At 36.0% G+C, this 21,650-nt stretch overlaps 1 pseudogene; it reads left to right on the top strand.

Moving 5' to 3' along the window:
• Positions 1-1,522: 1,522 nt before the first annotated feature.
• On the top strand, positions 1,523-1,622 carry LOC122102899 (annotated as a pseudogene).
• Positions 1,623-21,650: the final 20,028 nt, after the last annotated feature.

Raw genomic sequence — 21,650 nt, 5'->3', positions numbered from 1 at the left:
TTTGGAACCAGCGAGTTAAAACCATGAACAGGGCAGCAGACTAAAATCCCTTATAGATTAGAGGAAAACAACATTTTTTTACCATGTGAATTCAGAAGACCAAGAACACTTAGAAGGTATCACAAGCTTATACTCAAGACATTACATTGATTCTCTTTATATTCCGATATATATTCTAAACCTAATTATTTATTTTTTTATTTTATTTATTTTTTTGGGGGGGTGTTCCGGTCATGGGGCCTGAACTCTGGGCCTGGGTGCTGTCCCTCAGCTCTTCAGCTCAAGGCTAGCGGTCAAACCACTTGAGCCACAGCGCCATTTCTGGCTTTTTTCTTTTTGCTTATGTGGTGATGAGGAATCGAATCCAGGGATCAGTTATGCAAGGAAAGCGCTCTACCACTGAGCCACCTTCCCAGCCCTAAACATAATTATTTATATTCCAATTCTATTCATTGGAATAAATAATTATCAATTTATTTATCAAATTATCAATTAATTCTAGTAAGTTTCACTGTGTGAAATATAAAATCAGCAAATATAAAATAAAATATATATCTATGTATAAAATAATAAAAAAACAGCACATGTTTTACATTGTTCTGTGGTGGTTAGGGTATTAAAGACAACTTTGTTTTAAAGTAATATTGCATTATCTCTACCACAGTATTTTGTAGAGCTAGACCTAAAGTTTTACCATTTGTGGATTTACAGTCTGGAGACAAGAGGAAACACTGTGATTAAAGCATTACTAATTTAAGGCCTAATATCGAGGAGAAACACATGGACTTCTCCTGGAGCTATGGACATATTTGTTGATAGAAAGACAGTAGTGTAAGTTCCTTCCTGGTTGGAAGGTAGACAGACCATGACATTAGGTAATCATGCATATGAACAATTTTTCACCTTCTTGGCTTTAGCTACTTTTGAAATGGTAGGTATCATAAACAATTATATTTTTATAAAATACCTTCTGGTCTGAACAGTTCTGTCTGAACTGTTCATCTCTCTATGATCCCTTGTAACTAAGATTAGTTTTCTTCCAGTAAGACAAAGTATGATTTCAGGGTAAGATATTCTGGTTGGTCTGTTCCTACATGGAAGAAGGGTAAAGGGTCAGGTAGACATTTGTGCCAGTAAGACCTCATTTGGGAAATTTTAAGCTGGAGAAGTTTAGAAGTAGCTCTTAAGCAAGGTTTACTTTGGATCCATTAGCTCCACAAAGCTAACTCAGTTGGACAAATAAGTACTTGAAAAAGCCATCACTTTTGGACCTAGCTATAAATGCTTCAAAGTATGATCAAATCTAAAATGAAAAAAGATTTAAAATAGTCAGTGACAAAAAATTGCAAATGTGAGCAATCGACGAAACAATATAATTTTTCCACTATATACACAATTTTAGGAAAAATCGATCAATAGTATTGTTAGGAACAATAAGGTTTCCTTGTTACAAATAGGCACGTAAAGATATAAGCCTATATGAAGATTGCATCATTAACTACTTAAATTTAGAGGATACTACATGCTTCAGCAGCACGTCTACACAAATTAAAACAATACAGAGATTAACATGGCACTTGCACAAGGATGAAATGAAAATTTGTATAGTATTCCATATTTTTCATTCTTCAGATGCAAGAAATGAAAAGCAGTTGTTAAAAAGTTGATTACATAATTACAAGAGTAACAATACATGTAAGTCCTAGAATTAAAGGTTAGTTTCATATCAGTGTATTAAATCTTCACCTCAGAAATGCCTTTACATAGCATAACCTTTACAAAACTTTTGAAATTAGTTAAATTCTCATTTTATCCCAAAGAAATATACTAGTATAAGGACCTAGAAAAAAAAAGGAATCTTTAACTTTATATATGGAATGCAATCTTACAGTACACATTTATTAATGTACCTATGTATTACAAAACAATGTAGAATTCAAATTATATCTAGGAGAGAATGAAATAGATTATGGATATTATGCAAACACAGAATATAGAATATTTAAAAATATCCTTTTTTCAGACAAGCACAAGAAATATCTTTAGTTTTTGTACTACTCATTTCAACAGATAAATTCAAATTATTTCTGATTTAAAATAATCACAAACTCTGCAGAAATCATTATACATGTATACAAAAACAAACTCTTGAATATACTTTAACATCAAAATCAGACAATTCACTTGGAAGAATTCCCCAGAATTTTTACAGGAAGATATTGTTGTTATTTGGATTGTGAAAATATTTTCTATGGACACAAAGAATGGACTGGCACTTTCATGCAATTGTTTCGAACATATTTATAAGATGATTTCTTTGTTGCTTTGTATGTCCCTCCCCCATGGCATAACCCCTGCTTTCACTGTATTTGATGTTGGTATAATTTGTGGCTGGGAAGGGAAAAAAAAATAAACCTTTAAATAGGGATACAGGTGGACCCATTGCAACGAGATGTACAAATTGTTATGTCAAAAAATGAACTTTACAAATTTGGTTGGGGTGGGAGGACAGGGAGAGGGGGGAGATGAGAAAGGATGGGAAGCGGAAACAAAGGAAGAGACAACAATGCTTGATAAGAAATGTTTTCATTATCTTGCTCATGCAATTGTAACCCCTCTGTATGGCATTTTCACAATGAAAAACAAACAAACAAACAAAAGAATGGACTGGCATTTTGAAGTTTAAGAAACTTAATTGATACCTTAGCTATAGTAAATAATGCTGCAATAAATATATTTGTTCTGGTAGCTTTCGTATGGTCATGCTTGATGCCCCTCAGTAGATGAATGGATCAAGGAAATGTGGTATATATACACAATGGAATTCTATGCCTCCACCAGAAAGAATGACATTGCCCCATTTATTAGGAAATGGAAAGACTTTGAAACAATTATATTAAGTGAACTAAGCCAGGCCCAAGGAAACCTAGGTCCCATGGTTTCCCTTAATTGTAATAACTAGTATATGTCTGACAAAAGCAGAAACGGTCAGATAAGTTGATGTTAGGTGAAATGAACCCCAAGATAAAGATTCAAATCTTTTTTTTCCTTGCGATTGTTTCTATTATATTTTTAAGATGATTTCTTTGTTGTTTTGTATTTCCCTCCCACGGTATAACCCCTGTTTTCACTGTATTTGATGTTGGTATGATTTGTGGTGGAGAAGGGAAAAAAACAAACCGTTTAAATAGGGATACAGGTGGATCCATTGCAACAATGAGATGTACAAGACGTCATGTCGAAAAACGAACTTTACACCTTTGGCTTGGGGGTGGTAGTGGGAGGGCAGGAGGAGAGTGTGAGGGGGAGATGGGAAGGGATGGGAATGGAAAACAAAGGAGGAGGCAACAATGCTTCATAAGAAATATACTCATTACCTTGTCCATGTAATTGTAACTCTCCTGTATGGTATTTTCTTAATAAAAAAAAAAAAAAACTCCAAAAAAAGAGAAAAAGAAAAACAAAGAGGGAAAAAAAGAAACTTAACCGAACCATTAAACTTAAGAGAACAATATGTACAGCCTTCCACAACTTCAAAGAGGTAGTGATACATACTTATCCTTTTGGAAATATCAAATGCAGTTTCTTCCAAGTTGTCCTTCAGACCTGGTTTGATAAAATGGTGCAACAGAAGGAGATCCAACATATCTTTCCTATCTCTATTCCCAGCAGCAAGGTGGAAGTTGTTCAAAAGGTCTTTAGTTTTGGCATTGGTATCTGCATCATGATGAAGAAAATGGCCACACTAGTATTATTCCATGTATAATCACTGTGCAACGGTGTCCACCCATCTACAGTTATTGCATGAATATCTGCTGCTTGAGCCACCAACTCACAGACAATGTCTAAGGGTCCACTGTAGGCTTCCCGATGAAGGGATATATACTCATCCTCATCCCTAGTATTCACATGAGTGGCCTTTTTGGAAAGTAGTCACTGCAATGTAGTAAGAGGATTATTTTCAGCAGCCCAAAGAAGAAATTTGCTTGGATCCTACTCCATTTTTTTCTTGCAATTTATACCATTCATCATTTTTTCGTTTTTTTCTTCATCTTAATCAGAATTGCCTAAGCAGAAACTTTCAGTGACAGTGGAAATGAGGTGTCCATGTATTTCGCCAATAGTTCACTGGTCAGAAAAATCCGGTGAATTTTCTACATCTGTTTTTTTCACCATGATTTATTTTCTCATTTTCCATTTTCATTATTTTAAATTATTCTAACTGGAAAGTAGAGAATTGATGGAGAGCAGATGAAAGATGTTCCTCCGTATTCAAAGGTACCAAATGAAAAGGAGAACCAGTAGTGTCTTCGTGTGCAGCTTCTTTTAGGAATGAGAAAATATGAAATAATGCTTTCTATATAAAAGATTTGGGAAATGACAGAGCAGAAAGTGAAATGATGCAACCAAAAATATAAAAGCAAAATTAGGATAATTATGGAGCAGTTTTATTATCTATGAGAACCATGAAAGAGAGGAAGAGAGAGACTGCAATGTGCAATGACCTAGCTAGCCACAAAATCCATGCCTCTGATTAATTTATAGAGCAAATAGAATTTTATTTTTTAAAAAAGATGGAAATAGAATTATGTATTTACTTGAAATTAGTAAATACATTTTAGTAGTCTACATAAAGAGACGTAGCTCTGACCAAATTACAGACAAGAATGTAAATCCTTGATAATTCTAGGAGCAGATCTGACTGAAAACAGTTAAATCACACTTTTTCTGTACAATAAAGAAATAGGTCCAGGCTAGGAAAGCAGCTAGAGAAGGCAGGCTGATTATATCTATGACAAAACTTTGTGGAAAATGGCATCGAGGATTACTTACTGGTGATTTACTTGCACTGTAAGCACAATTCTGAACTATTGCTTGCTGATTCTGAACTAGTGTGTTGATCATTATATTCTCCAAGAAGAAAAAGTGAGATTTAATTGATAGCAAAGGATTACTAATACATTTTGACTTCTCATTAAGCACCTTCAGTCATAAAAATCACATGAAGAGAATAGATAGGACTACTTTTTTAGATGAAAACAAGTGTTGTTTTTAAAAAAACAAGGAATTTAAGTAGTCATGTAAAGGACTGCTATTTTACTTCTGCATTATACTTTTTTTTCTAATATTGGGTAACAATAAATAATTGACCTATTAGAAAACTCTTAAAGCTCATATGTTCAATTGTGTATTCTCTTGTACTATATCATAGTATTTTTCTGTATGGTCTTAAGAAATTTAAATTACTAAGTTGAATTTCTGACAGGACAATATCATCACTGTACATCTTGGTTCCATACTCAGTTTTAAATTTCTATGTAAGTATGTGCATTAGATGAATATAGAGGAAAAAGTAGAAGCCACACTGGTGGCTCATGTCATTAATCCTAGGTAATTAGAAAGATGAAATCTAAGGATTGTGGTTTGAAACCAGACCAAGTCAAAAAATTCCCATTAAATTCTGATTTGAAAGTAGCCAGGAAAAGCTAGAAATGGAGGTGTGGCAAAAGCAGTCAAATGCTAGGCTTGAGAACACTAAAAAAAACTAAATTCTGAGACAGAGCCAGGCCCTCAAGCCCCTATTACCACCAAAGAAATGAATGCATTACTTATTTATTTAATTAATTAAAAATAAATTAAGTGGTCACATGGGGAAGGCAGGTAAAATGAAACACCCTTTGTGACTGAATTGTGTATCATTTTTTAATAAGGCAAATTATCACTTGTACTAATCACGAATATTTTATTTGAACTTTTTTGTACAATAAACCCTGAATTTAGCATGCATGTATATGTATGTACATGTGCGCATGTGTGTATGTGTATATGTGTGTTTGTGCTTTTGCAATGTTGCTTGCCAATGTGGACAGGGTGAGGCTGAAAAGAGCTAACTGTGTTGCAATATTTTTATTTATCAGTGTTCTGTCATGTCTTTTCAGTGGAATCACCCTTTTGTATATTTTACTTGTCAAATAATAACATCATCATAATTAATGCATTTACTCAAGTTAGATAAAAGGGACTGCTTTCAGCTCTTATTACATGTTAGGTGAGAAGATACAGACATAATTAGGTAGTAAGTTATTGCTGTAAGATGACTGTCAGTACAAAATATGTATTTGACCTCTTAAATTGGATATACTTTTAAAATATTCTCATGGAGTGAGTTTGACCGACCTGACCAAACAGGTATTACTCTCTGGTTATTCCCATGAAACACAAGGTGTATTAATTCTGTATTTCTGTTGAAAATATATTTCTTTGTAAGATCATATCTATTCTGACTAAGAGATAACCGCATATTTATTACGTTTGCATATCCCACCATATTGACTGAAAAACCTTATTGTGGATATGCTTCTTAGATATTACTTTCAAAAACAAACAAACAAACAAAAAGCATGTGTCATTTCCAGATAGTGGATGTATTTGAAGTTGTTTTGAACATGTAAACGTATTTTCACTAAAGGCTCTTTTATGGGAGTAACTATGGCAACTTTAACAAATACGATTTTTTGAATATCTTTTCCAATATAAATAACATCCCAGAGGTAGTCTTGAAATTTCTGAAAAGACTTTGAATATTTTATTATTATTTCAGTTCATTGACTATAGATCTAAAGACATTTCTGAAATAAATATTGTTAAGATCTGAAAATCTAAGTGGGTATATAGGCTTTCTTATGTATCATTTAATGAAAACCCAGTTTTTATGAAAGTAAATGAAATAGGATTAAAGAATGTAAGTGAATTTGGTAAGCTAATTATTAGTATAACTTTGTTTTATATTAACACAGTCCTTTTAATGTAGATGATGCAGTTAAATTGTTTCCTTTGTTACTCTGTACTTGTTATTTTTAGAATCTTTGTAGTTATAGGGGTGAATTTGTAGTATAAATGAAGTTCTTTAAAAAAGATTAGGATTAATCTTGTGTTTTGTGTCCTACTCCCAAGAAAATGAGTTATTTTCAAGTGTTAATAGTTTATAATTGAATCATAAGAAATTTTGAGAAAATGCAGTAGTATTGATGTCTTTTTAAACCAATTGTATTCACAAGTTGGAGAGTCTTTAATTCATGTTTAGGTCTTGGTGTCTATGATTTTTAACCTGTCCTTCCTAATATTAATGATAGATCACACTGCATTTTTGGTATATGAAAAGTAAAATATTTAGCTGGGGTCAAAGGTGATTTTTCTTTAAGTCTTATTTTAATAGCATTTTAAAGTAGCACATTTCTCTCAAAATGTTGGGTATAAATACAAATCAAAATACTTCTCATGGTAAACAACTTAGGTGAATTACGATGTGGAAGTGATTGGTCCATAAGACCTGCAGTCTGTTTCCATGAGGAATTGGGGAGGTCATTCTTTCCATAACACTGTGTTAAACAGGGATGGGGTACCCAGGCAGCGCAGTGTTGAGTGAAGGGATAGAATATGATTTCTACTATTTTGAGCTAGAAATCAAGAACGTTATAGTTTAGTAGTTCCTTTCATCAGGGAAGTATAAATTGATTATGAACTTGGAGTTTTCATATTACAGTTACCTATTTTCTAACAAAGATAAAGTGAAATATTATTAGAGTGTACACAATAATTCTGGGAAATTTTCCTAGAATTAGTCTACTAAGTGCTGGTATTTTAGTCATAAAATAGAATGAAGTTGAAATGGAAAGACCTCCCATGCTCCTGGATAGGCCGACTTAATATAGTAAAGATGGTGATACTTCCAAAACTAATATACAAATTCAATGCAATTCCTATTAAAATCCCAATGACGTACATCACTGAAATACAGAAAACAGTCCAAAAATTTATATGGAACAACAAAAGACCTAGAATAGCCAAAACAATTCTAGGCGATAAAGACAATATGGGAGGGCTATCCATGCCGAACTTCAAACTCTACTACAGAGCTATAATCACAAAGACAGCATGGTACTGGCACAAAAACAGACCCGAAGACCAATGGAACAGAATAGAAGATCCAGATATAAATCCACAGGCCTACAGCCAGCTGATATTCGACAAAGGAGCCAAAGACATACAATGGAAGAAACACAGCCTCTTCAACCGCTGGTGCTGGGAAAACTGGGCAGCCACATGCAGAAAACTAAAAGTGGACCCCAGCCTATCACCATGCACCAACATCAACTCAAAATGGATTAAAGACCTTAACATTAAACCTGAATCTCTGAAACTACTGCAGGACAGAGTAGGAGAGACACTTGAACTAATAGGCACAGGAAGGAACTTCCTGAACAGAGTCCCAGGGTCACAACAAGTTGGAGAGAGACTCGACAAATGGGACTACCTTAAAATAAAAAGCTTCTGCACAGCTAAATCTATCGCAACTAAGCTAGAAAGACAACCAACTAATTGGGAAAAAATATTTACCAGCAATATATCAGACAAGGGGTTAACATCCTGTATATACAGGGAACTCAAGAAACTAATCCCTCCCAAACCTAACAAACCAATTACTAAATGGGCAAGGGAACTAAAGAGGGACTTCTCAAATGAAGAAATAAAAATGGCAAAGAAACACATGAGGAAATGTTCATCATCCCTGGTGGTGAAGGAAATGCAAATAAAGACAACCCTGAGATACCACCTTACCCCAGTCAGAATGTCCCACACCCACAAATCAGCCAACGACAAATGCTGGAGGGGATGTGGAGAAAGAGGAACCCTATTACACTGCTGGTGGGAATGTACACTTATACAACCACTTTGGAAAGCAGTCTGGAGGGTCCTTAGAAAGCTAAAGATTGACCTCCCTTACGACCCAGTCATACCACTTCTAGGCATCTACCCTGAACAACAGGAACCAATATACAAGGACACGTGCACCTCCATGTTTATTGCAGCACTGTTCGCAATAGCTAGGATATGGAAACAACCTAGGTGCCCCACCACAGATGAATGGATCCAAAAATTGTGGTATCTATACACAATGGAATATTATGCAGCCATTAGAAATGACAAAATAATGGCATTTGCAGGGAAATGGATGGAGCTAGAAGGAATCATGTTGAGCGAGGTAAGCCAAGAACGAAGAGACAAACGGTACATGGTCTCCCTCATAAGTGGATGCTAAATCCAAAAGGTTAGGTGATACGACAAAACTAACAGGACTTAAGAAACAAAGAACTCCCGCTCATCTGGTTGAACCACTACTAAATATCCTCATGCTGCTGATCACAAATATGGTATATAACATGTGAACACTGTTATATATTACAGACTGTGGTAGACAATTTGCTCCAGGGAAGTTAGAATGAACTTGTGACTTTGAAATTATGTAATCATTTAATCACAATCAAAAAAAAAAAAAAAAAAAAAAAAGAACCTCGGGGAAGGGAGGGAGGGAGGGGATGGTAGGGGGAAAACAATGGAGGGGGTAACAATGTTCAAGAGGAAGTGTACTCATAACCTCACTCATGTAACTGTAACCCTCTGTATAGTAGCTTTACAATAACAAAAAAAATAAAAAATAAAAAAATAAAAAAAATAAAAAAAAAATAGAATGAAGTTATTTGATACAGTGAGAGATGAGAATCAGGCTAAAACTTACCATGTGTGCAATGTTGTACTAGTAATTCCAACTCTGAAGACTTCCATATCATCATCTGAGACGTAAAAATGGAATTAGTTCCACTTTATGGGATTATTGTGATGTTGAAATTAGATAGCATAGGTAAATTACTTGGAAAAACAATCAATCAGCATTTGATACATTCTACCTGTTATTTTATCATGTGATGAAATCTAACGTTTTTTTTATTGTGATTTTAATATTTTGTATCTTTATGATGTGCAATGTGATGTATTGATATTCATTGCATTGGTCACTTTTCTGTAATCATAAGGAAAATACATGCAAAGAAAATTTCTGAGGAGGAAACTATTATATTGACTCATGGTTGAAGAGAAGGCAGTTTAAGATCAGTTGTCTCCATTGTTTTAATTATATTTTTATTATCTTAAATAGTTGTACAAAGGAAATTCCATTCAACAAATCAGTTTATAAATACAGTGGATCTTTACATAACTTTCCCACACCCTTCCAAACCTCACCCTACTTTCAATTTTATAAATTTCAATTTTATAAGAAATTACACCTTTTATGGACCTGTTGCAACAATAAGAAGTACAAGTTGTCATGTCCAAAACGAGCTTTACAACATCGGTGTGGGGGGGGGGGGAAGGGGGGAAAGGAGAAGCATTGGGATTGGGGGGAGGGGGGAGGCTGGGAAGGGGGGTGAAGGGTAAACAAAGGAGGAGGCTGCAATGCTTGGTAAGAAATGTACGCATTATCCTGCCCATGTAATTGTAACCCCTCTGTACAGTATGTTCACAAATAAAATTAAATTAAATTTAAAAAAAAAAAAGAAATTACACCTTTTAAATACTCCTCTGAAAATAGCATGCTTTGGTTAATACTGTTGTGTAAACTTGCATTAAGTTCTAGCTTCCAAATATGCGACAGAACATGGGTTATTTGTGTGTCTGGCTCTGACTTAGTTTACTTAACACATTATGAGATCTATCCATTTCTTTGCAAATAATGTAATGATCTTCATAATGGATGGGTGAAATCCACTTGTGTATATGTGCCACACTTTCTCCAACCATCCCTCCACAAAAGGGCATCGGGCTGTTTCCATAACTTGGCTATGGTGTATAATGTATCAGTGAAAATGGTTGTGAAATTGATTTTATGGTAACCTTTTGGAAGAATTCATCACTATCTTTCTGGGAGCAATCTTCTAGTCAATTTTCCAGAATAAGCACATTCCTCCCTTCATCTCCATCACTTCAAGTCCTCAAAAACACACTACCCCCTGCAGGTGTCAATAAGCTAAAACCACACTGTGCCGATATTGTTTCAATACATTTTTTTCATAATTGTATACATAATTTAATGTACTTTCCTAACGTGGGAATGAGGAGCATGACAATAGAGTAAAAGTAAGAAAAATGCAATTTAATTAGCTATTATCATATTTAAAATCATTTTCAGCTCTAACTCATAACCTCAATTACAATTATTTTAATATTTATTTGATTACTTCAACTATTCCCTAAATTATAACAGGTGAGTTAAATACAAAAGCAAAAAGTGTGGTGTGATTTTGACACTCATGTGTGAGGATGCACAATATGGGCAAATAAAGGGATTGGAATTAATAGTCATTATCCATTTTGTTAAAGATGGTTTTCCCAAACTGATTCTCTCAATTCATATTCCATTCAACAACAAAAAACATGTGACAATTTCCTTTGTTTTGCTCCTCATTATTAACTTTTGTTTGCATTTTATTTTACAACAAAAGATGATTTTTCATAAATCTACTGTAGATACAAAAGTATGCTAAAATAGTTCTATCTGTATGCATTGATATATACATATATATATAATACACAGGTTATAATTATAATTTATAACTTCTGTAACAGTACAATTTACTAAATTATTTAAAAATTATTGATGTTTTATGCCTGGTATCCTGGTTACTTGGGAGGCTGAGGTCTGACGATCATGTTTTGAAGCCATCCTAGGCAAGAAAATCCATGAACCTCCTATCTCCAAACAACCAACAGAAAATCAGAATTGGAACTGTGGCTCAAAGTAATAAAGAACTACAACCTACCCCCAAAAATCTAATTTACACCTTTATAAGTAAAATATTTCCATCGCCCAAACGCACATCCATGCTCATTTGCAAGGTAACTCTGTTATGTCTGGAGTACCACACAATAGTATCACTTATGTAGAAAGCATTGTAACATGGGTTCACTCTATCTCTCTCATGGATTTTTTTTCTCCAACCAAATATTCAAATCTTACAATTATTCCAATTACTTGAAGTCATAGCTTTTTTCTTTAATACCCATAATATTAGAGTTTGAATTGTGTGTCTTGTGTCTCCTAAATGGAGTTCTTACCAATTTGTCATGCCCCAGCCCTAAATTATCCTGATTATATTTCAGATAGAATCTGGCTTCTTACTTGGCCTCAGTCCACTTAATGTTATTCTTACTGAAATTTAGAATAACACACACATGACATGTGTACAGTTCTTTCAGTCCAGTCTGGGCTTTAACCACTATACTCACAACAGTAGATTCCCATGTAGTCAGGATTTTCATAAACTTGTCATAGGTTATTTTTTTAAATATTTGCATTTCCTGCAGATTCTTGAGTACTGAATTAATTTGTGATTTCTAGTGTTCTTTTGTTTCATTTGAATGTTAAATTGTTATTTTTCTTCCTGATTTTTTGCTTGTTCATCTACGCAAGTCTTCTTTTTATTGATGATGGCTTTTACTTTCGAATATACATATTTCTTATATATTTTGTCAAATATTTTCAGTCCTAAGTAGATTTTTTTATGTTATTGCAGCCAAATTTTTCTTCCATATTTGCCAAAAGCACAATGAAGATGTATACAGATTTGAACTCACTGTTGGAAGAGTGAAACACATACCACTATAATTATTGTGGCATTCGTCCCAATTGACAGAATTGCTTTCTAGGACATCTGATTTGCTATGTCCTAGAACTTTTGTAGCCAACTAATCACCCCATGCAGGCATGACCTGGCTTCCTTGCCGCTCCCTGTGCATTTACCAATTCCCTTTATATGCAGTAGGCTCTCTTGTACACCCCGCTGTCACTCTGTTTCCCCCACACAAACAGAACACGTATGCACAATGCTTCAGATTTTAGGTTTAAAAAGAAACATATTTAGGATTCATGAATTCAAGAATATATCAAAACATTGACATTTTAATAATGTTAGAAAAATAAATAGAATGAAAATTTTAACATAATGAGAACAAAAAGAAATATAAAGATTTTCCCAGGAAGTGGGAAAGGAATCTCTAAATCTAGATTGGCCTCTAAGTGGCCTCCAGGCAGAAATTCTGCCTCAAAGTCCTCAAGGGGATCTAATTCCTCATTAAAGACAGGTTTTTTTCCTGAGTCCAGGGAAGGACAGATTCTAATTTCTCAATTGGAAATTGTATCCGTCATAGGAGGACAGATTGGTCCGGGTATTCTGTGAGGAAAGATTCCCTTTCCTCAACTGATTCTAGATTTTGGACCTCTCTTATTGGTTTTCCTGAACATAGACAGGGATCATTTTCCATTAGCACGCATTTACCCTGCAGATCAAGATGTGTCTTTTTGACTGGTTTGGAGCTGATCTAGCTGGATTGTGAGCATCATTGGAAGACATTCTGGAACACCTTCTTCCTTGGTGCTATGTGCAGGTACACCTGCATCACATGTGGGGTTCAGAAACAGTGGGATGTCCACAGGATTCAAAACCTGCTTGAGCCTTTCTACAAATTGAATAAAACTCTCTGTTCACATGCTTTCTGGAGATAAGTGATGGCTTCTGATCTCCATCAGACACCATAGACGACATCACTGATGATTTCTTTCTCTGCAGTTCTGGAGGAGCTGCACTACAGTGATGCAAACCTGAGAATGGAAATAGGTACAAGAATCTTAACATTCTAGAAGTTAAGGTCTGAATAAACTTTCATGAGGATCTAGTAGGGGAAGCTCTAGAACTTGATTTTGGCTGAACACTGATTATAAAAAGGTAGAGTGTTTCTAATGAGTGGCTACTTCCAAGTTCTTTCAAAAGGAGAACAGATATTACCTGGCAAAGAATATCCATAAAAGAACATTTTGCCAAGCTGGGGAGTACTAAGGGCTCTTGGCCAATCAGGCCCATCCCTAGAGACTCAGGTTCCATCTCTACTCACCAGTTCTGAGGCATCTAAGCAAGGACTTCTTCCTCTTTTTCTTGGTCTCATGGGTCATGCATTTCTTCAGCTACTACAGAAGAATATGTAAGCTGAAGAGCAAGTATGAAGAAGGCATGTTGAACTTGACATACTGTGTAAGTTCTTTCAGACTGTCATAATTCTCGTGCTCATACTAATAATCAGGGTAGAAGTCCACCCACATAGGGAAGATGGAGCAAATGATGCTGTGGGCAGATTGGTAATAAGGAAAATGTAAGCCCGCCCTCTCCATCCTGAGCCTTGTACTAAAGCATTTTTCTCATGGGACTTGCATGTTGGGAAATGGGAAGAGACTCCCGCAAGCAGGATGCTCCTCACAACCCACTTCTAGGAATTTCTCAAAGAAAATCCTCTAAAATTCTCCCTGTGATAGGAGGAGAACTTTGTTTCCCCATTGGATCTGACTTGCTATGCACAGCCCTCCTTGTAATCCACAAAACCACATTCATAACTGTGTAATCTGCTCTCCACTGAAAGGCCAAGCCTCAAGCCCCTGGTGAAAATCACAACTGGTGTGCAAAGAAGAAATTTGACTTTGATTCAGAAACCTCAAAGATACCCAGTTTGAACTTCTTTTTGTGCCAACGTCCACATACATGTTCATCTTGTTCATCTTCCCAGTTACGGTAGAAGGATCTTTACCAATGGGATGAGAGAAGGAAGTTAACTCTATGTTTCTCCTTTTCTGAATTAACAGGACACACATGGGACTGGCTAAGACCCACATGGTAATGTAAACATGACAGACAAAAAGTGGAGGTATGTCTATTCCATTTCAAGGAAATTCTTTGAGGATGCTTATAAGCATCTGTACAAATAAATGCACAATGCCTTGTACCTCTAATCCTACTAATCAGGAGTATGAGATCTGAGGATCACAGTTTGAACCCAGTCTACTTTGTAAAATTCAATTAACTAGCTAAAGGCCAGAACTGGACCTGGGGCTCAAATGGTAGAGTGCTACTAATGGGACAGCACTCAGGCCCCAAATTCAAGTTCAAGTTGCATTCTTTCTACTGTCTATATTCCTTTAAAGGCCTCTAAGATAGTGATTTCCTAGGTGAGGGTGGATGTTGGGTACCACTGGCTATTTCTTCTAATCCTGTTCTCTCAGCAAGCAAACTGCTAAGGCTCCACTAGTTTCTAAGGAAAATGAAATTTTCTGGCAGGTCAGTCCTAAGGAATTAGCTGGGGAGTGCATTTCTTTGTCTCAAGCCATGCTCCTGTGATCAGACCCCAGTGAAACAGTATCAGAGAGGTACCAAATATTCCAAGAATCAGCCAGGGAGTCTCATAGCTCTGAGTTTGAAACAGGCACACTCACTTTTTAACCAGAACATCCAGCAACTCTTCCATTGTCCCTCACTCTCTATAGTGGTGGAGGAAATTTCCAACATAGAAGAGATCACCTTTCAGGTATTCAGGGACCAGGTCCATTACCAGCATTTCCAATAAGCCTGAGTCCAGGCTCCATATATTATAAGGCACTTTCAGGGTTCTGGCTGACTCATTGTAACACTGAAGTGGTAAAAAGAATGGATCTTTGAAACATAGAAATGGGAGTTCACTTCAAATTGAGTAATAGGGTGGATTGAAAAGTACACAGTACATATTTTCTCCGTATACACACATAAAAGCACACAGAAGAAGGTTCTACTGTGGGCAATGACGAGATTAAATAGGTTTCCTGTCATAGTTTTACCTTGCTGAGTTGCCTTGTGATCCCCTTGGTTTCTTCATATAAAAAGGCCTGAAACATTGGATTTGTGGTTTGATGCTGATCCAATGTCTGCAGCATCAAGTGAGGCACTCACACCTCTCATGTCTGAGACCTGAGTCACTTGAACTTTGAAAACAACACAGGAACATCTTTCTTGTTCCTGGGCCACAGGCCAATTGAGCTAGCTTGAGCTATCAGTTACAGTTGCCTGGCTCTCAGAGTTCCATATTCTCCATTGTGAAGGAGAAAGTGTCATCTCTCAGAGCCCAATGATGTAATGGCTTGCTCACATAAGACCATTTTCTTGATGCTATATATAGTGTATTATATAATAAATAAGATTGAATATGATTTTTCAAACTACAAAGGCATTTAAATTTTTAGTCTTGACTATTTCACAAAACAGTGCAAAATATTATTGGAGAAAGTAGTGATCTAATTTGATTATAATTATATAAATGTATATTTGTGCATTTCTAGATCTAACACTGATTATAAATAGATGAACAAACATATGCATATATTTTTACATATCTATGAAGTGAATATAATGGAATTGACTACACTATGTATAAAAAAGCATCTATAATTTGAGTCTATGAGACCCAGGCCTGTGATCTTAGTGATGTGGAAAGCTTGGTTCTGAGTTTTAATCTCTTACCCCATGGCCTTAGATTTTCAGAGGAAGCCTGGGCCCTCCAGTGTAGCAAAGCGGCACATATGCAGTGGATCACACACCCTGACCCCAGAGGAAAGTCAGTAGAAATCAGGACAAGCCTCTTATCTTGTGACAGTCTACTTAGTTCCTGTACCAAGATGGCCATCTGTAGAACATCAGATGGAAACTTGGCATTCCCTCCAAAAGGATCTAAAAAGAGCCTTCTGAACTATATTCTCTGACTATACTGAATTAAACATTATTTCCCTTCCCAAGCTGCAAACACATAGAAATATGGCAAGGGCTCAAGAGAGATGGACAAAGACTTACAAATACATAAAATTGTATACACTGTTTCAGTAATTCAATGACAAGTCTTCAAAGCATGTCTTGAATTCTTCTATTGTTTCTAAAGGAAATGGAAAGCAAATATGTGTGTATCAGGAACTGGGTGACAGTTTGGTTGCTGAATTGTTGAATGCACTCCTATGCAAAAGAGACACATATATTGGGGAAATTGTGTGGGGATGGGTGTCCTCACACAGCTACCCAAAACAATGGCCATAACTTCTATGATGTCACACCACCTTTGCCATAGCAGCAAATAGGTGTTAGGCACTGGTTTTGCACTGAAGTGGACTCAAAAACACCAAAAGGCACAAAGAATGAGAGGAATGACTACTAGCCACCAGACTTCAGCTTGAAGAGCTGTCCTGACCAGGACCTAGGATAAATTGTGCTTGAGAAGGCTGATCTCCATGTAAGGTTTCTGAGCACCAAGGACTAGACACTATTACAGGTGTTGGAGAAACAGAAATGAATGCAGTTCTATCCTCACCAATTTCATGCTGAAAAGAAAACCAGAAATCATAATGATAATTTCTATAAATCAGAGACATGACATTGGTGGTTTTGTAGCAACAACTTTACAATGGGGATTGGAAGAGATTGCCCTGAAGAGGAGATAGTTGTTATGAGAGCCATCATCCAGGCAATTATGTAGGAGCAGGTACTCCAGGCAGTAAGAACAGCAAGTACATCCCCTATTGATCGGAATGGAACTGACTTGTTTCAGAAAAGGAAAACAGCACTGACATGCTTGCTTGTGAAGTAAGAATGGAAAGGTACAATGAAGAAAAAGGTCAGAAATGAAGATAGGAATAAATTAGATAGATATTGGTTACTGCAGATTAATAGAAGAAAAGTTCTTATTTTCATCTAAATCTGACATGACCCCCTGGAACCAAAGTGCTAAAATAAGTCAGACACATCTGATTCACCTAAAGAATACTTTTAAAATGTGATTCTACTTGTGCTCTGGTGGCTCACAACTAGAATCCTACAACTCAGGAGGCTAATATCTGAGGATCATGTTGGAAGCAAGCCCAAAGACAAAATTTGGTAAGTCTGATCTCCAATTAACCACCAAATATATGGATATGAAGCTGTGCTTCAACTGGTAGGGCACTAGCCTTGAGGCAAAACTAAAGGACAGCACCCAGGACCTAGGTCCAAATCCTAGGATGTCACAGAACAAAGAAGCAAATAAACAAAATTTGGTGCTCAGTCATTCATCACTTAGCATCCTAGTTCAATATATTTTCTATGAGCCTTGGAAATTATATCCTTAACAAATGCTCTCCCCGGATATTTTGCTTGGTTACCAGCTTTCAAAGCCCTGGCATCAACAATATCTCCTCCCAGGCAGCATAGCAGTCTACCACTAGAAATTTAAAGATATATTAATCATACGAATTCTGATCATCTTTCCACATACATCAAATAAGTAGTAGCCACATTCCATTATTCTGAATGTTTTTAATCCCCCTTTGAGTTAATAAGCATTAAAGCTTAAAAACTCTAGAGTGGTTATCAAACTAATTCAACATCATTCTTCCACCCAATCTTATAAGTTTATAAAAGGAGAGACTATATGAAAGTGTGCACATGATAACTTCTAACTATAATACTCTCAAGAAGTAGGGTTTTACAAAAACATCCTTATTGCTTTGCAAAAAGAAAGGATACGAGATTTAAATAACTACCTAACATCTCAGAAGGAAAATGCTATTGGCTTTAGAACAAATTCATTTGCCTACAACTAAGAAAATGAGTTTCAGAAATGCCAGAGGCAAAGGGTATTATTCAAATCACCTTATCATGAGGTACAAGCAACCTGTCTAGATCAACCTTCCAGGAAAATAAACAATGAATGAAAACCAATGCTTCTAAAACAAGCCAGTTGGTGGTGGTTCATGTTTCTTATCCTAGTTACTTAGAATCCTAAGATGAAAAGACCTCAATTCAAAACCTGGCCAGGAAGAAAAGCTTACACTCTGCAACCAACAGACAGGAAGTATCAGCTCTGTGCCTGAAGCCCAGCTAGAAGGCCTCTGCCCGTAGACAACCAAACACACAAGAATACCCCTGTGAAGACTCAGGGTCTTTGTTGGAGGGGCAGAATGATGCAGGTTCCGGCCTCAGGATTATCTGAGGATTGTGTTTGTGCATGTGGAAACACATGTCACAGACTCCTGGGAGCAGAGGAAGTAGCTCTTCTGCTTACTTAAGCATAGACAAACAGCAAGAAAAAAACATTTTCATACTTATCTTGGGGTTCATTTCCCTAACATCAACTTATCTGATCTTTTCTGCTTGACTCAGATATATACTAGTTATTGCAAATAAGGGAAACCATGGGACCTATGTTTCTTTGGGCCTGGCTTATTTCACTTAATATAATTTTTTCCCAAGCCTTTTATTTCCTAATAAATGGGGCACTGTTATTATTTCTGATGGAAGCACAGAATTCCATTGTGTATATATACCACATTTTCTTGATTTATTCATCTACTGAGGGGAATCTGGGTTGGTTCTATATCTTAGCTATGGTAAATAGTGCTGCAATAAACATAGTCGTGCTGGGAGCTTTAGAGTGGACTTGTTTGTGATCATTTGGGTAAATGTCCAAAAGTGAGAATGCTGGATCTTATGGGAGCTCCATGTGGAGTATTTTGAGGAACGTCCACACTGGTTTTGAAAGTGGTTGAACAAGTTTACACTCCCACAAATAATTCAGTAAGGTTCCCTTCTGTCCACATCCCCTCCAACATCTGTTAGAGTCCCTCTCTCACGGTACAACCCCTGCTTACACTGTATTTGATGTTGGTATAATTTGTGGACGGGAAGGGAAAAAAGAAATCGTTTAAATAGGGATACAGGTGGACCCATTGCAACAATGAGATATACAAGTCATTATGTCAAAAAACAAACTTTACAAATTTGGTCAGGGGACCGAGAGATTGGATAGGAGGGTGGGGGAGAAATGGGAAGGGATGGGAGGGGGATACAAAATAGGAGGCTACAATGCTTGGTCAGAAATGTAATCATTGTCTTGCTCGTGTAAGTTAATCCCTCTCTACAGTATTTTCACAATAAAAAAGGTACTTGTGAAATATTAATTTCCTATTTGTGATGTCATACTAGAAATATTTAAATAAATTGGAAAAATATTCAAGGGAATTCTCTGTGTTCTTCTGATAATATCATAAAGGTACATACTAACCTCAACTGAATTTAATGATTTCTAGAAAACAGAAGTCAATATTGGATGTTTCCATTGAAAAATAATCTGGGTCCAGGCTTTAGATCAAATATACCTTGCTAATTAGAAGGCAGAGATTAGAAGTCCGATATCCAGGGCCAGATCTGACAAAAAATTCTTGAGAGACTACAAAAACAAAAAAAACTAGATATAGTGTAATTTCCCTGTTATCTCACGTTTGTGGAAACTATCAGTAAGAGATTATTGCTCGAGGAAGGTTTGGCCAAAAAGTAAGATCTCCTCTGAAAAATAATCTAAGGTGGTCAGAGCCTTAGCAACTTCATGCACCAGTAGTGCCAAAGGAAAAAAGAAAAGAAGAAAACAGAAAAGGTAAGGGAAAGATAGAAAAGGTTAACTATTTTCTCTTCATTCTTGTAGTTTCATGTCATTGGATACAAGAACTGAGAGTATTTTGTTTATTGTTTTAGGATTCAGTCCTCTCTAAAAGCACTTATTTCAAGTAATTATATTATTACTACTATTAATTATTATTAGGCCTTCTTGGAGATTGAACCAATGGCTTTGTATATTTTAGTCTAGTCCTACAACTGAGCTGTACCCCAACTCCCTTGTATAGTTTTGGAAATTGTTTATGAATTCTTCAATAGATAGCTACTCTACTTTTCATCTTATCTTTTCTCTCCCACATTTTCCCCTATGTATTCTAGTTTATGTGTTGAAAACTTTCCTCAATTTTATCTTCTAAACTAAAAATTTTGCTTTTGAGATTACAGGAAAGTCTGTTCCTTTCATGACATCTATTAAAATTATATACAGATGTATGTATTTCACATGTATTGCTGATGCTTAGAGTACATTGCAACAAGCAACAGTTTATATATGGTCATAGGCACATAGCTTTTGAGCCATTTTGATAATCTCTTATAAGAATAGCATCCCTTGTTCTTGCCATGTGAATGCTTAGAGTGCTGTTAGTTAATCATGTCCAAGTGTAATTATTAGTCCTTTACTATCTATTGGATTAATTTGTAGATTTACGGACATATTTAGTTATTACAAATGAGGAAAACCATGCAGCATATAATGAATTGGCTCTGACTAATATCCAGTCTTTCCATTTCCTCAGGAATGGTGTAATGCCTTTCTTTCCATTGAAAGCAAAGAATTTCCATTGAAAGCAACAGAATTGAAGACCCAGAAACGAATCCACTCCTATAGGCACATAATCTTTTATAAGGAAGCCAGAAACACGGGATGGAAGAAAAACAACCTCTTCAAAAAACTGTACTGGTAGAATTGGCTGTACACAGAAAACTAAAGTTACATCTTTATATATCCCTCTGCACCAGAATAGATTCCAAATGGATAGAAGACCTCAATGTAAGTCCAGATAACTTGAGAATGTTATAGGAAGAGTTAAGGGAAACACGAGGGCTCCTTGGCACTGGTCAAAACTTCCAAAGTAAGTCTGGATAAATGGGATTATATCAAACTAAACCAATCATTTGTCAGACTCAAAAGCCATGGAGAAAAAACAGAGAGTGTAGATCAGATTTATTTGGGAGCAAACCTCCAGATGAGACCCTCAGATAGTGCTAAACACTTATTATTCCCTTTTCTTCTTAGGTTATTTATAGTGGGATTATACGAATATAAGAGTTTTCCCGTGGGGATTTGAACAAAAACAACTAATGCTAAGACATAGATAGCAGGTGAAATGAGTTGTAGCTGGAGAAAAGGAGGGATTAAGGCAAGGGGGTCTAGTTCAAAGCCTTGGCTTGCTGCAGCTTAGTAAGATTTAGATGCTCAAGGGAATGGGTGTAAAGCAGGAGTGGTTATAAATAAAAGCACTGGTCTGAAGACTCAAAATAAGGACCCTT

The sequence above is a fragment of the Dipodomys spectabilis genome, unplaced genomic scaffold (assembly GCF_019054845.1).
Source record: "Dipodomys spectabilis isolate Male_0828 unplaced genomic scaffold, ASM1905484v1 ptg000934l, whole genome shotgun sequence".
Lineage (NCBI taxonomy): Eukaryota > Metazoa > Chordata > Mammalia > Rodentia > Heteromyidae > Dipodomys > Dipodomys spectabilis.
Note: the sequence above shows the minus strand (reverse complement) of the source record. Positions and strands in the feature narration are given on the sequence as shown.